Consider the following 16,532-nt stretch of genomic DNA (forward strand, 5'->3'; position numbering starts at 1 on the left):
AGTAGTAACGGCTACTTGGGGTTGATAATTGATATTGATTATGTCTCCCATTAATAACGGTTAGTGGGGTAAGACTACATGAGTACTGATTAGCTAGCTAGCCCTTCCCTCATTAATAATGGTTAGTGAGGTTGAGATTGCTTTGTCGTGGTGTACAACACGACATTGATCGTGAAATTTTGTGTCATGGCCTAAACTGTGTGTTGATGTTGGCAACACTAATGCTTTGTGAATTGTGATTTATGAAGTGTGATTTCTCATTTGAAATGTTATTCCAATAAATGGCTCTTATGGACTTAGAACTATTGTGAAGTTTTCATGTTTAAGAAAAATGTGATTTATTATGCTTTGACAAATTGTATTTTACCTTAAGTTTTAAAGTTATTAGTTATGCACCACTAAGTGATATACTCAGCGATAGCTTCTTTATGCTGTCGCAGGTAAGGAAAAGGAGAAGTCTATCGAGTGAGAGACTTGGAAGCAGCATTTGGTATTGATTGTGGGTATTTATGTTAGGTATACCCTTGTGATTCCTTTGGATGTATTTTGTACCTATATGTATGGATGTACGGACATTGAGCAGTTTGTATTTAAAAGCACGGCATTGCTATCACATTTTGAGTTTGTAACTATTTTGTATTTCACTTTGAGACTTATGAAAATATAACTTTTGCAATATTTATTCTATGATTATTTCCAATGAATGTTTACATGGAATTTTAACTATTCTCATGCAGTTTTCCGCAAAAGAATTGATAAGATAAAAGGCTATGATTTGTTTTAAAATGCTTTGTAGCATAACTAATGGGTTATCGGTAGGTGGAGTTCGGTAATTCATTAGGTATGCTACGGGATCATGTCATGCCTTACCAGGGATAAGGTGTGACATGTTTTAGTGGTATCAGAGCTTTGGTTTTTACACAAGTTTTGAAATTGCATGTTTGAAAATTTTTGATAAGTACAACTGCTCAACTGTCATTATTGACACATATAGTGCATTACATCATAAATATGGACTAATGGAGGGAAATCTCCTTGTGTTGATTGTTCAGGGAGTAGAATTCCTTGTGATTCAGTATGGAAGAGGGGGATCGCATCAAAGAACAATCAGTAGCAGTTGAGATATAGGGGGAGGCTCCAGCTCCTCAGAATGCCAGTGGGTCAGTTGCACCCGTCCCACCCATGCAGTTTCCTGCTAGTTTGCTCCACTGATGGCTGCATTATTTCAGCAAGTGGCTAGCAATATACTAGTCCAAGCTCCTGTGCAAGCACCTCCAATGCAACCACCATCCCCAGCCAGACAATATGACAAGTTAATGAAGTATGGGGCAACAGAGTTCAAGGGTACAGTGGACCCACTGGAAGCTGAGCAATGGTTAAAATGGATGGAGAGGGTCTTCAAGAAATTGCACTGCACAGATGAGTTAAAGTTTGAATATTCAATTTCCCTGCTGCATAGAGATGCATATGGGTGGTGGAAGACCATTCCCCACAGTTTGGCTGAGCCGCCAGTGCTGACATGGGATGACTTTCTAAGGGAGTTTAGACAGAAGTATGTTCCTGATACCTATGTGGATATGAAGCTACAGGAGTTTCTCAGTTTGAAGCAAGGGATCAAGACTGTAGCCAAGTATGAGAGAGACTTTTCTCACCTCCGCCACTATGCTGGAAGCCTACTCACTACTAGTAGAGACAGATGCAAATGGTTTGAGGCCGGTTTGAGGCCTAGTTTGAGATTGCAAGTGGTTGGGTTTTGACATGATAACTTCTGTGGATTGATATCACAGGCCCTTGAATTGGAAAGGATAGAACTGGAAGGGGCATCTGAGAAGGTAATCACTGAAAAAGAAAAGAGCAGTAAGCTTATAGGTCAAAGTCCAAGTAACAATTTAGGTAAGAGAAAGAGCTTTGGGGGACCAAGTAACAGAGGATCTAGTAGGGGAAGATTCTCAGGGCAGAGGCCACCTAGATCTGGACAGCAGACATCTAGGGGTTCCTTTCCTACCCGTGCTTGTGAGACTTATGGCAGGACTCATGGAGGAGTATGTTATAAGGCTATAGGAGCCTATTACAACTGTGGTGGAAGTGGGCATTTTGCTAGAGATTTCACTAGTGCCCGCAGATCTGGACCACCTACTACCACTGAGGGATCTGTTCAAGGTTCTGCTTCTAAAGGACAATAGACAACTAGTAGAGGCAGAGGCAGGGGTAGAGGTAACACTTCTGGCAGCCAGGGCATAGTGAGCCAACTAGAGCAGAGTGGTGCACAAGTCAGGGTGTACAGCATGCGCCAGAGGGATGAAGCTAAGACATTTATGGCTGGCACTTTCTCCATTTTTGATAAAGATGTATATGTGTTGTTTGACCCTGATTCTACACATTCTTATGCTGGTGCCAGTATTGCATGCTCTGTTGCTATTCCTTGTGTGAAATTGGATTATGATGTGCTAGTGACTAGTCCTTTAGGACAACAGGTTAGGGTGAACAAATTGTATAAGGATTGTCCTTTGGTGATCTAAGGACATACATTCCTGTCAGACTTAATTGATATGCCCTTCCGAGATTATGATATCATCTTGGGCATGGATTGGTTAGTCAGGCATCACGCCATGATTGACTGTAGACTGAAGACAGTCACTTTTGGTCTTCCCGAGTATGCAGACATAGTGATATACGGGGAGAGGCAGTTATTGCCATCCAACATCATTTCAGCTGCACTTGCTAGAAAGATGATCAGAAAGGGATATGAAGCTTATATAGCTCATGTGATAGACACCCAGGTGGGGAGTCCAGATCTTAAAGATATTCCTATGGTATGGGATTTTCCGGATGTCTTTCTGGAAGAATTGCCAGGATTGCCTTCGGAAAGAGAGGTGTAGTTTGAAATTGAGACTATGCCTAGTGTGGAGCCAATCTCCATCACTCCTTATAGGATGGCACCTGTTGAGTTGAAAGAGTTGAAGGTGCAATTGCAGGAATTGTTAGATAAGGGTTTCATCTGCCCTAGCGTGCCACCTTGGGGAGCACCAGTATTACTTGTAAAGAAAAAGGATGGTACTCTCCGCCTATGCATAGACTACAGATAGTTGAATAAGGTGACCATAAAGAATAGATATCCTCTACCACGGATCGATGATTTGTTTGATCAGTTGAAGGATGCAATTGTATTCTCCAAAATTGACTTGAGATCGGGCTACTACCAGTTGAGGGTGCAGGACCAAAGTATTCCTAAAACTGCCTTTAGGACTCGGTATGGCCAATATGAGTTCTTGGTAATGCCATTCGGGTTGACTAATGCTCCAGCTGCTTTTATGGGCCTGATGAACACTATCTTCAGACCATATTTGGACCAGTTTGTTGTGGTGTTCATTGATGATATTTTGGTGTACTCAAAGAATGTAGAGGAACACGATAAACACTTGAGGATAGTATTGCAGACTTTGAGGGAGAAGCAGTTGTATGCCAAACTATAGAAATGTGAGTTTTGGCTAAAGGAGATTACATTTTTGCTGCATATTATATCTGCAGAAGGTATCCAGGTGGATCCTAGCAAAGTAGAAGCCATTCTTAATTGGAAACCACCTAGAAATGTCATGGAAGTTTGGAGTTTCCATGGTTTAGCCGGGTATTACATAAGGTTTGTGAAGGGATTCTCCATGCTAGCATCTCCACTGACCAAGCTACTTAGGAAGGATGTAAAATTTTAGTGGACTGATTGATGCCAGGAAAGTTTTGATGAGTTAAAGAAGCGTTTAACTAAAGCTCCAGTCTTAACCTTGCCCACTTTGGGTAAGGAGTATACCATATACAGTAATGCTTCTCATAACGAATTAGGCTGTGTGTTGATGCAAGATAGAAACGCCATTGCCTATGCTTCACGCCAGCTTAAACCACATGAGAGGAATTATCCTACGCATGACTTGGAGCTGGCAGCCATTGTCTTTCCCTTGAAGATCTGGAGACATTACTTGTATGGGGAGAGATATTATATATACACAGATCATAAAAGTTTGAAGTACTTGGGCACACAAAAGGAGTTAAATTTGAGGTAGTGGAGATGGTTAGAGCTGATAAAAGATTATGATTGCTTAATAGACTATCAGCCTGGAAAGGCAAATGTTGTAGCTGATGCTTTAAGTCGCAAGACTATGGCTGGTTTGAGGGTTTCTCCATTGTCCATGGTGCATGAGTTAAGGGCATTGCATGCTAATTTGGATATTAATGAAGATGGTCAGATGGTAGCTACTTGGCAAGTGAAGCCAATGCTAGCAGAACAAATTAAAGCAGTTGCACAGAAGGATGATAAGTATGTAAAGTTGATGGAAAAGGCTCGGGATGGTAAGAAACCAGAATTATCAATAAATGATGAGGGCTTGTTGTTATATAAGGGCAGAATATGCATTCTTGAAGATGTTGAACTGAGGCAGACCATTTTAAATGAAGCACATGATTCACCGTTTGTAATGCACCCTAGTGGAACCAAAATGTATAGAAGTGTGAAAGAGCACTATTGGTGGAGAGGAATGAAGAAAGACATTGCAGAAAATGTTGCCAAATGCCTACCTTGTCAGCAAGTAAAGGCAGAACACCAAGTGCCTGTAGGGTTGCTACAACCGTTGCTAATTCCCGAGTGGAAAAGGAAAAGAATCACTATGGATTTCGTGATAGGACTTCCACATACACAAAAGAATCATGATGCAGTTTGGGTTATTGTTGATAGATTGACCAAGTTTACACACTTTTTGCCAGTGAAGATGATTACAGCTTGGAAAGATTGGCCAAACTGTACATTGATGATGTGGTGAGGTTACATGGAGTGCCAATGTCTATTGTATCTGATAGATATCCTAGGTTCACTTCTAGATTCTGGAGTAGTCTCCAAAAAGCCCTAGGGACTAGATTGAACTTCAGTATAACATTCTATCCATAGACAGACGACCAATCTGAAAGGATCATTTAGATTTTGGAGGATATGCTTTGGGCTTGTGTGATTGAGTTTGAAAGGAGTTAGGACACACACTTGCCTTTAATTGAATTTGCCTACAACAACAGTTATGAGTCAAGCATCGGGATGCCTCCATACGAAGCACTTTATGGCAGAAAGTGTAGAACTCCCTTGTGTTGGCATGAAGTGGGCGAGAGAAAGTTGATTGGCCCAGAATTAGTGCAGCATACGGAAGAAAAGGTTAAGCTCATTAGAGACAGACTCAAAGTTGCAATGGATAGACAGAAGTCCTACATTGACCTAAAGAGAAGAGATATTCGATACAGTGTAGGTGACAAGGTGTTCTTAAAAGTTTCCCCCTGGAAGAGGATCATGAGGTTTGGTAGAAAGGGGAAACTAAGTCCTCGCTTCATTGGGCCATATGAGGTTCTGGAAAGAGTGGGTCCATTGGCATATAGACTTGCATTGCCTCTGGAGTTGGACAATATTCACAATGTCTTCCATGTCTCCAAGTTAAGGAGGTACAGATTAGACCCCGCTCACATTTTGCCAGTAGAGGAGATTGAGGTGAATCCAAACTTGACATATGATGAAGAGCCCATAAAGATCTTGGCATATGAGGTAAAACAGCTGAGGAAAAGACAGATACCTCTAGTCAAAGTGTTGTGGAACCATCATTTAGGCCAGGAGGCTATACGGGAGCGTGAGGAGGACATGAGGAGACAACACCCACAACTATTCAGAGACTGAGATCAGGTAAATTTCGAGGACGAAATTTATTTTTAAGGAAGGGAGAATTGTAACACCCCGAACCTCCGAGTTATGAATAGTACCATTTTTAGTCCTTGACTAGTACTATTCAAAGACACCTTGAGGACCAAAAATTTAAAAAAAATTAATTGAGATAGACACAAAAAAAATTCAAGTGAACCAAAGACCTAAGGATTTAACAGGTATTAAAAAAAAAAAAAAAGAAGGATTATGACCCGATGAGGGGCATTTTGGTCAATTCACTTCAAGAGTTGACTTTTGACCAAAATGTAAATTAAATTAAATAAAAATAAAATATTGAATTATGAAGAAATATTGAGGGAAAAATTAGAGTAAAGTGAAAAGAAAATAAAAGAGGCAAAAATCTAGAATTTAAATTCCAATTTTTGACCTAATTAAAATTTAAGGGACCAATGGGCTTTGGACAACTCATTAAATGAATTAAAAATGAATAAATAAGTATAAAAGAAGACAAAACCCTCCCTTTCTTTTCCATTTAGTTACCACCCACTCTCTTTCCTTCTCTCTTTCTTTCTTTCTTCTTATTCCTTCTTTCTCCATTGACATCCATTCTCAAAACTCAATTCCTTGCTTTTCCTCTATGGGTTTTGCATTTAATTGATAGAGAGCATCAAATTAATATTTGATTTAAAGATTAAAAGCAAGGGGAAATAAGATATTAGAAGAAAATTGAAGATTTGGGGAGTTGGAAGGAAGTCATCAAGAGGTAAGTTCTTTAATGCTCATTTTGTTATTCTAACCTTAAATTACGTTAGATTGTGATGAAATTTCATAAGAAAATGAAAGGAAACATGCATGGAACCTAAACTAGGGTTTTGGCCAAATTGGAGAAAAATTAGGATTTGATATATTTCAATGAAAATGATGATGAAATCAAGCTTAGTTGAAGTAGTATGCATGATTGGAGCAAAGAAATTGCATGAAATGTGTATAAATTTAATTTTGGGAGATTAGGGTTCATGGGAAAATTGGGTTTTGGTGCTAGAGAGTGAAATTGGTGTGTGTACTATTAAATTATGATCATTTGAGGTTTATTTAATTTGAATTGACATTGGGTTGATGAATGGAAGTAATGAAATAGTAGGATTAGGGAAAATTACAAACTTTGGTGTTTGAAAATTGTGGGGTTTGTGCTAGGAAGTGCCATTCATGTGTCAATGTCAAATTATAGTCATTTTGGGTGAATTAAATGTGAATTGAGGTTGGTTAGAAGGAATAATTGAAGAAATGAAAATTTTAAACTTAGGGTAGAATTTGCATACTAAGTTTTGTGCGTTTGACAGCCCATAAATTGAGCTACACAACTCTAATTGGTGTGAAACCAATTGGAAATGAAACTTAAGAAATAGGGCTAGAATTTTCATGAAGAGACTCACCCCATAAACTGTTACACCTTATCCCTCTGTAAGGCATAACATAATCCCGTAGAATACCTAATGAACTACCGAACTTCACCTACCGATAACTCAATAAGTACCCTACAAGGGATTTTAAAACAATTTTCTCACTTTTGATAAGTGGTGAGCATTTTCTAATAAGTATTAAAACATTTAATTAAAGTTAAAAACTAGTTAAAATTTTTAGCCCATTTTATTTTTCCGTAAATTTTATAAAAATTTCGGTAGAATGCCGTCTGTATTTTGAGAAAACAATTCTTCAAATATCTATAAAAAGCACTTCTAATAATTTATCTCAACAATTTCAAGAACTCCACAATAATCCTAATCAATTTCTCAAGTTTCAAAATTCAACAATCATCATTTCTCAATTTCCAAAAATTCGGTAATCAACAAAATACTATCAATCAATTTCATTCAAATTAAAATAAAATATTTCCATTCATATTCATTAAAGATAAAACAATTTATTTACATTATACTAAAAATTTACATTAGGAAAATCCAAACTAAAGTTTATTACAAACTTTATACAAACTTTGTAGAAGCTGCTCAAGACCAATTTTACATGTCCATACATTTATGTACATTTCATACATCAAAATAAATTTCTTCAGTCAGGGTATAAAATATACCCGATATAACTTTAAGATAAGTAGCTCCTCTGTCCTCGTGACTCAATCACGCTCCTCTAGTCTCTAAATCATGCGGCGATGCGTATCATCGAGTACTAGGATTCAGTGGTGCACAACATACTAAAATAATCATTATGCAGAATTTAAATCACATTTATTCAAAAATTGGACTGAACATGAGAATTAAATACAAAATATGAATTATGAGATTTTAATCCAAACAAGTTCATTTCAAAGTATCAAAAAACATTTTATAAAACCCACAGTTATATCATGCCATTCGAAATAAATATAATCTCAATAGCCAAAGGCTAAGGAGAAGTCACATCACAAGGCTAGCTAGCCCAAATATATGGATATCCATTCAATTTCTTCTTTTACTTGTACACATCTCAACACTTTAGCTAGAGAAGGAATCAAAATTCGAAACTGATTACCCCCACTAGTCATGCTAGTGAGGTGTTCAAATATATGGTTATGACACTGTGGTTTCAAAACTTATCTTAACAATTTACTAAACATTGTTATTTCAAATATAAACAATAATTTTTAACAATTTGAATCAAAAGCATCATAAATACTTCATCATAGTAATGTCACAATTCAATATTTCAAATTATTCAAAACAATATGCAGAAAATAATTTACAAAAATTATACGTTGTGCACATACCTTAAGCGAGTTGCCTCTTGGCCTTGACACGATTTCTTGGGTCCTTTCCCGGTGTTCTTTTCTACTGAAACACATAGTTTCACAGTGCTTCAGCACCACAACTTAGCATAAATCCAAAAATAAATTTAAATTCACTTTTACCTAGCTCTAATGTGCTAATCTTGGTGTTCTTTAAATTTTGTGTTTCGGGGTTACTATTCCCTATACTATTCAAGTCAATTTGTTGACTTTCTATGGCTTAATAGGTATAGGAATTCCAAATTCACCCACATACCACATTTTGGTCACTAAATTTGTTGGTTTTGGTTGTTTACTCAAATTCTAAGTCTTTTAGGCAAATTTGCAAATTTTCAGTTTTGGTATCTTAAGTTACACTATTCCATTTGTCATTTTTCTGTTATAGTTTGGCAAAACTTCCTTCACAAAAATTTTCCCTATTGTCTTAAATTTATTCTCCTTTTTGAATCACTCCAATTGGAGTTTTGTAGCTCAAGTTATAGCCATTTGAACCATGGCTGCCGGATTGGACTTAACCCAGATTTCTGGGCAAATTCTTGTTTTGACAGTTTTAGGTCACCAACTTTGGGTGGCCAAATGACTTGGTTAATGGCATAATTTGGGTTTGTGTTCTTCATGAAAGTTTTATTTCTGTATCTCATCTATCCACTGGTAAAATTTCAGGTCATTTAGACCTACATAGCTCAAGTTATGGCCAAATGAATGAACACTGTTCATTTAGTCAGTTTGTACAGGTCAGACTGAGAATTTTTGGATTTGGTCAATTTGTTCACTAGGTTTTGGTCACTTTTTGGGCATGAATCCTAAATGAAAATTGTGTCATTTTGTGTCTATTTTCATTCTCAGTTGGTTTCATACCAATTGGACTTGTAAATTGTCAGTTTTGGTCCCTCAAAGGGACCTTGGTCCTACTGCCTGTAGCATGACCACATTGAATCCTAATTTAACCTCAATTCAACCACTTCCAACACACTTTATTTGGTCACAAATGACCATTTCTCACTTCAAACTTGGTCAAATACATCATTTCACCATTTCTCCAAATTTTGTCTCCTAAACCCTAAGTGTCCAAACCCTAATCACACTAGTAGTTACATTTAACCAAATCTAAGCATTTAACTATAATCACTCAACTACTTGATGTTCATATTCCCCTTTAAATCAATCAAACCATGCAAATCACCCCCCCCCCTCCGTACATGCTAGCCGAATTCCATGTTTAGTCCTCCTACAATTGATTTCATTTCATTTTAAGTTTATTTCTAAGTTAGTTAAGCTCTAAACACAATTAATAAACTAATTTTGCAACTTAAATCACTAACCTCAACTTGGATGCTAATTCTTCAATTTCCTTCTTCTTTTCTTCTTTCTTTGGTGATCAATCTTCTTCTCAAAGCCCAACCACAAGGTTTTATGAAGTAATTATAGGAGAAATTGGGGTTTAGTAGAGGTTTAAAAGCTTGAAGCAAGCTTTAATGGAGTTTCCTTCATAGTGAGATGAGGGAGAGGAGCCGGCTGTTTTTAGGGAGGAAGACGAGAGTGACTTTTTTTTTTAATGTTATTTTTGTCTTACTTAATAGATTTTTAACTTAGTCAAATTTTGTAGGAAAAATAATTTTAATTATGGCATCATCGTTGATGTCACACATGATGTAATAACCTTTTTCTTTTCCTTTCCTTTTTTTTTTTTAATTTTTCCATTAGTTCTTTAATTTGATTCCCGACTCTGAAATTTTTTTTTCTCCGATTTTATTTGACAGTTAGGTCAGGAGTCAGCTCTCGGGGTCAATTGACCAAATCGCCCCTTGCCAGTTCAACCCGGTTTGCAAATAATTCAATATTTCTTTCGGATCCCTTACCTAATTATTTGACTGGCTTAACAATTCTTTTTCGTGATTTTCTCTTTTCCACTGTGTTTGTAATGGTCCTAAGGACTGCGGTGTCACACCCTACCCCTCTGTAAGGCATAACATGATCCCGTAGTATACCTAATGAATTACCAACTCCATTTACTGATAATCTATTAAATACACTACAAGGGATTTTAAAAACTTTTCTTACTTCTTTTATAGTGGTGAGCACTATTTACAGGTGTTAAAAACTTTTTTTTAACTGAAGTGATAGAACTGACACATTTGACTTATTTGGAATTTCTGTAAAAATTTTGGCAGAGTGCCATTTGTAATTTGGATAAAACAGTTCTTCAGAAAACCTGTAAAAAGCGCTTCAATATATTTTCCAAATCTAAAATCCAACATTTTTCTCAGCACAACATATTTCTCAAGTCAAATTCACAGTAATTTTTCAAGGACTGAGATAACGAAATATAATACAATTTTTACAAGCCAAAATAACTCATAATTATTTTTGCAACTTCAATGTACAATTTTTATGTACAACTGCTCAAAACCAACAACAATATGTACATACAGTGAACATACATTACATTACAAAATACAAAATATTGGTATACTCATTATACCCGGTAGTCTCTCGCTGGAGGTAATAGCTGTAACACCCCTAAGTTCGGTAGTGCGTTCTGCTGTTCCGGTGACCAGTGCTGTCCGGACAGCTAGGATGCTTAGAACTACACTTCAATATGAGTGAGGAGACATAAAATAATGAAATACAAGAAAAGAAAATACAAGAAAAACAAAGGAAAAATCATAGCAAAGAAATGTAACCAAGTAAGTGAACCGGGAAACTTAGCGATGGGTGACCGCACCGGGAAGTCACGGCGTGGACCGTTGACTAGCCCTGGACTACAGGGAACCCTGGAAAATATTTTTAGGACTTAAATAGACCCTTATTGAAGAATAAATATCATTAGAAAGATCAAAGAAAAATTAAATAATTAGTACAAAGAAAAGTGAGAAATCGAAAAACTGACAAAATACGGTGTTACCGAAAAATCGGGAATGCAACCCGAACAGGGGCATTATGGTCATTTGACATCCCGAAGTGTCTTTTGACCTAAATGTCCATTAAAAATAAATAATATTACACTTAAAAAATGAAATGAAAAATTAATTTGGTGGTACCTAAAGTAAATAACTAAAATCATGGGTTAATGTGGGATTAAGTGAACAATTAGATTATTATATGATTAAGTGACTAAGTGGACCACTAAGGGAATTAATTAAACACATAGTGGGACATGTGTACACTTAATAGGCAGCTGAATACTTCATCTTCTCCATTTCCATAAAACCAGCCGAAATGAAGAGGTGAAGAATTCCACCATTGACGTTTTCTTCAAGCTCCATGTACCTCCCCATTTTCAACTCCAATCCCTTAAGTGGCTTCATGAAAGTTTGTCTACACATCACAAGGAAGATATTGATACCAAATTTGAGAAGTTTGGTGAAGGTTTAGCAAGTTACAATCAAAGGTAAGTTTACACTTTTGAGAATTCCTATGTTAAACTTTATGTTCATGTTATGGGTGTTAGTTTTGTGAAGGAAATTTTAAAGTTTAAATAGTTATTGAGATAGCCATTTTTGGACAGCCATGGGGTCACGCATTTAATGATTTATTATGCATATAATTGATGAAAAATAATGTTGATCATGGTGATTTAATATCCTAGTGAATTATTTCACATATATATGGTGATTTATGCACTTGGATGGGATTTGGTAAATTGTAGGGCACTTTGATGTTGAAGGACAATTTTCGGCAGCTTGGGAACACTTGAGTAAATGTATGTATTCATGGAAGTGTAGGCAGAATATTGACCTAGAAGGATTGATGGATATGTATATAGATTGATATTGTAAAGTGTATGTAAGATTTGTAATGGTTAGGTGTGTATGTAATGGTACTTAGAACTTGTAAATGTGAATTATATTTGGTGTGTTGAGGGTAATTGTAATCTGCCCAAAGTAATGTTAATGTAAAGTAGAATATGCTTTTGGTAATGTACCAAAACAGATTGGTAGGGAAGTAAACAAATTGCAAGGTAAATGTGTGTAATTGATGTGTGTTAAGCAAAGTAACCAAGGGCAGTGTACATTTTAGCCAATAAGTTCAAATGTGTAACCTCAATTGGTATGAGACCAATTGGAGGTGGAACTAGGCACAAAATGTGCCAACTTTCATTGAGAGAACATACCAAAATTTTGCTTGCAAGGTGATGTGAAAAATGACCAATTCGGATTAGGTACACTTGAGACCTAAAAACTGACCATTTGGGCAGCAGTGAGTGTTTAGGCCATAACTCACTCAAAACAGGTCCAATTGACCTGAAATTTTGACCAAGAATAGTTAAGACCCATACCTACAAGTCTTATGAAGACACCAAAACCCAGAAATGACCAGAAGCAAGTCAAAAAGCTTGCACAAGTTCAGGTCCAAAAACTGGCCGAACCAAAGTTGACCAAATTGACCAAAAATTGACCTAATTTGATACCAATTGACCAGCAATAGTATAATGACCATAACTTGGTCTACTTAACTCGGATTGACCTGAAATTTTGCCCCGCGTGCAATAAGACATAGATCTACAAGTTTGTAGTTTGACCGAAACCCGAAACCGAGGGAACTAGGTCGTCCGGCTAGGTCAAACTAGTATCCCGAAATCCAGCAATTTGCAATAAAATGCAAGAAAACGCAATATACATAGAATTGAGTTTGGTAACACGTACCAAACCTAAAACCCTATCGAATGTGACATATTATGACACCAAAACCTAATTTACCTAAAACGCATCGAGGGTTGGTATATTAGGTGATTAAGCAAATAAAGGTATTCAGTGAATTGTTTATCGAACATTATCGTTAGAGGTAAATTAATTTAGCACTGAAACACTTCAAATTGTGTTTCCCAGTTAACAAGGACTCAGCAAAAGGGAAAGAAATACTGAGTCAAGACCAGGAGACAAATATCAGAGGTTTGTGCACAACGACTATTTCTTTTGAAATTTTCAATTGAAATAAATATTGACTATTTGTATATTATTGTTTTAAATTGTGTTTGTGCACAACAACTGTTTCTTTTGAATTATTTTCAATTGAAATAAATATTGACTATTGTATATTATTGTTTTAAATTGTGGAAATGTGTTTGGTGGACACTTATAGATTGAAAAACATTATGAATGGTTTGAAACTGTGAAAAATTGTTTGAATGATATTGATGGATACTTATTGATTGAAAAGCACTGTAAATGGTTTTTGTGGAAATTGAAGTGAATTACGAATTGTGTTGCCATTTTGTGAATGAAATTATAACTTTGGAAATTTATTGGATTCTTACGGATCATGTGAATAAAATGTTTGGAATTGTTTTGACTCACAATTGGCATGACACTGATAATATGTTCCTCCTCCATTAATGGGGTGAGTGTGATTATTCCTCCCTCTTTGACTTATCAATCTGGGGTGAGTATGATTATGTTCCTCCCTCTTTGACTTGCCAGTCTGAGGTGAGTGTGGATGAGTACTCATTAGATAGCTAGCTTCCTCCCTCATTGATTTCGATTATTGGGGTGAGTATGTCTTGTCGTGGTGTACAACACGGCATGTATGAAAAAAAAAATTGTGTCATGGCTTAAATTGTGATATTGATTGGCAACACTGTATTCTGCAGTTATTTGATCGAATTGTGATATTGATTGGCAACACTGTATTCTTCAGTTATTTGATCGAATTGTGTTATTGATTTGCAAAATGGTATTATTCAGTTATTTGATCAAATTGTGTCATTGATTGGAAAAACTGTGTTATTCAGTAATTTGATCAAATTGTGTATAAATTGGCAATACGGTATTCTTAAACTATTTGACTAAATTGTGTTATTATGAATTTTGATAATTTGTGAATTGGAGTTTAAATTCCTTATGACATTCATTGTCTTGAATTTAACTATGGTTTTAAGTATCCACTATTGATATGATTTATGAATTGTGATTTAAAATTGTATTTGGTTAATGTTGTGCACCACTGAGACATTGTCTCAGCGATAGCTTTTTATTGCTGTCGCAGGTAGAGAGAGAGACAGGTTAGCAGACTAGGCTGCTAGTACATCCAGTGAGGGATTATCTGGTATAATGAGTATACCAATATTTTGCATTTTATACTGTAATGTATGACACTGTATGTACATTTTGTTTTTGGTTTTGAGCAGTTGTAAATTCAAATTGTACCTTGAAGTTGTAAATTTATTATGAGTTGTTTGACTTGTAAAAATTGTATTATATTTCCTTATCTCAGACTTTGAAAAATTTCTATGGAATTGAGTTGAGAAATGTGTTGTATTGACAAAAATGTTGGAGTTGAGATTTGGAAAATAATTGAAGTGCTTCTTACAGGTTTTCTAAAGAACTGTTTTATCCAAAATACAGATGGCATTCTGCCAAAATTTTTTTTTACTGAAATTCCAAATAAATCAAATGAGTTAGTTGTTTCACTTCAGTTCACCAAAGTCTTTAACCCCTGTAAATAGTGCTCACCACGGTAAAAGAAGTAAGAAAAGTTTTTAAAATCCCTTGTAGTGTATTTAATGGGTTATCAGTAGACGGAGTTGGTAATTCATTAGGTATACTACGGGATCATGTTATGCCTTACAGAGGGGTAGGGTGTGACAATAGCAGCCTATTCTGCTGCCCTGTCTGTCTGTCTACCTGCGACAGCAATAAAAAGCTATCGTTGAGACAATGTCTCAGTGGTGCACAACATTAACCAAATACAAATTTAAATCACAATTCATAATTCAAATAAATAGTGGATATTTAAAAACCATAGTTAAATTCAAGACAATACTGTCATAAGGAATTTAACACAATATCACAATAAATCTCAGTAATCAAAACATAGTTAAATTCAAAAGACAGTAAATGTCAATAAGAATTTAAACTTCATTTCACAAATTATCAAATCGCATAACAACACAATTTACTCGAATAATTTAAGAATACAGTGTTGCCAATTCATTCACAACTTAAGCCATGACACAAATTTCCGATCAATGCCGCGTTGTACACCATGACAAAGCAATCACAACCCCACTAATCGAAATCAATGAGGAATGTAACACCCTAGGCAAATCCCACATCGACAAAACACGGGAGAGATGCTGGGTTCATAAGTTGACAGTTCGTAAACCCTATTGACGCGTTTTAAAACCGTGAGGGCTTAAGCCTAGAGCGGACAATATCACTAGTGGGCCGGGCCATTACATTTGAAAAAAATTTGGACCATTTCTTGATTTGAGCGTGTCATCCTTGCGCAGGGGCCATGCTAATCTTCTCTGTATCGTTCCAATTTTATCGGATGTCCCGAACTACCAACTTATAAACCCAGCATCTCTCCCGTGTTTTGCTGATGTGGGATTTGCCTAGGGGGTTACAATCCACCCCCCTTATGGGACTCAGCGTCCTCGCTGAGGTTTGCCCCACCATCGCTCAAGGTAGCACGCGGAGTGGCTCTGATACCACAAATGTAATGGCCCAGCCTACTAGTGATCGACAAAACACGGGAGAGATGCTGGGTTCATAAGCTGATAGTTCGTAACCCCTATTGACGCGTTTTAAAACCGTGAGGGCTTAAGCCCAGAGCGGACAATATCACTAGTGGGCTGGGCCATTACATTTGTGGTATCAGAGCCGCTCCGCGTGCAACCTTGTAACACCCTAGGCAAATCCCACATCGACAAAACACGGGAGAGATGCTGGGTTCATAAGTTGACAGTTTGTAATCCCTATTGACGCGTTTTAAAACCGTGAGGGCTTAAGCCCAGAGCGGACAATATCACTATTGGGCCGGGCCATTACATTTGTGGTATCAGAGCCACTCCGCGTGCAACCTTGTAACACCCTAGGCAAATCCCACATCGGCAAAACACGGGAGAGATGCTGGGTTCATAAGTTGATAGTTCGTAACCCCTATTGACGCGTTTTAAAACCGTGAGGGCTTAAGCCCAGAGCGGACAATATCACTAGTGAGCCGGGCCATTACATTTGTAGTATCAGAGCCGCTCCGCGTGCAACCTTGAGCGATGGTGGAGCAAACCTCAGTGAGGACGTTGAGTCCCATAAAGGGGGTGGATTGTAACACCCTAGGCAAATCCCACAT

At 36.8% G+C, this 16,532-nt stretch overlaps 1 non-coding gene across 1 annotated transcript; it reads right to left on the minus strand.

Annotated features, from left to right (window-relative positions):
• Positions 1–15,644: 15,644 nt before the first annotated feature.
• On the minus strand, positions 15,645–15,749 carry LOC131169625 (U6 spliceosomal RNA). Its single transcript, XR_009140510.1, has one exon. It is a non-coding gene; the product is annotated as a U6 spliceosomal RNA (small nuclear RNA).
• Positions 15,750–16,532: the final 783 nt, after the last annotated feature.

The sequence above is a fragment of the Hevea brasiliensis genome, chromosome 1 (genome assembly GCF_030052815.1).
Source record: "Hevea brasiliensis isolate MT/VB/25A 57/8 chromosome 1, ASM3005281v1, whole genome shotgun sequence".
Lineage (NCBI taxonomy): Eukaryota > Viridiplantae > Streptophyta > Magnoliopsida > Malpighiales > Euphorbiaceae > Hevea > Hevea brasiliensis.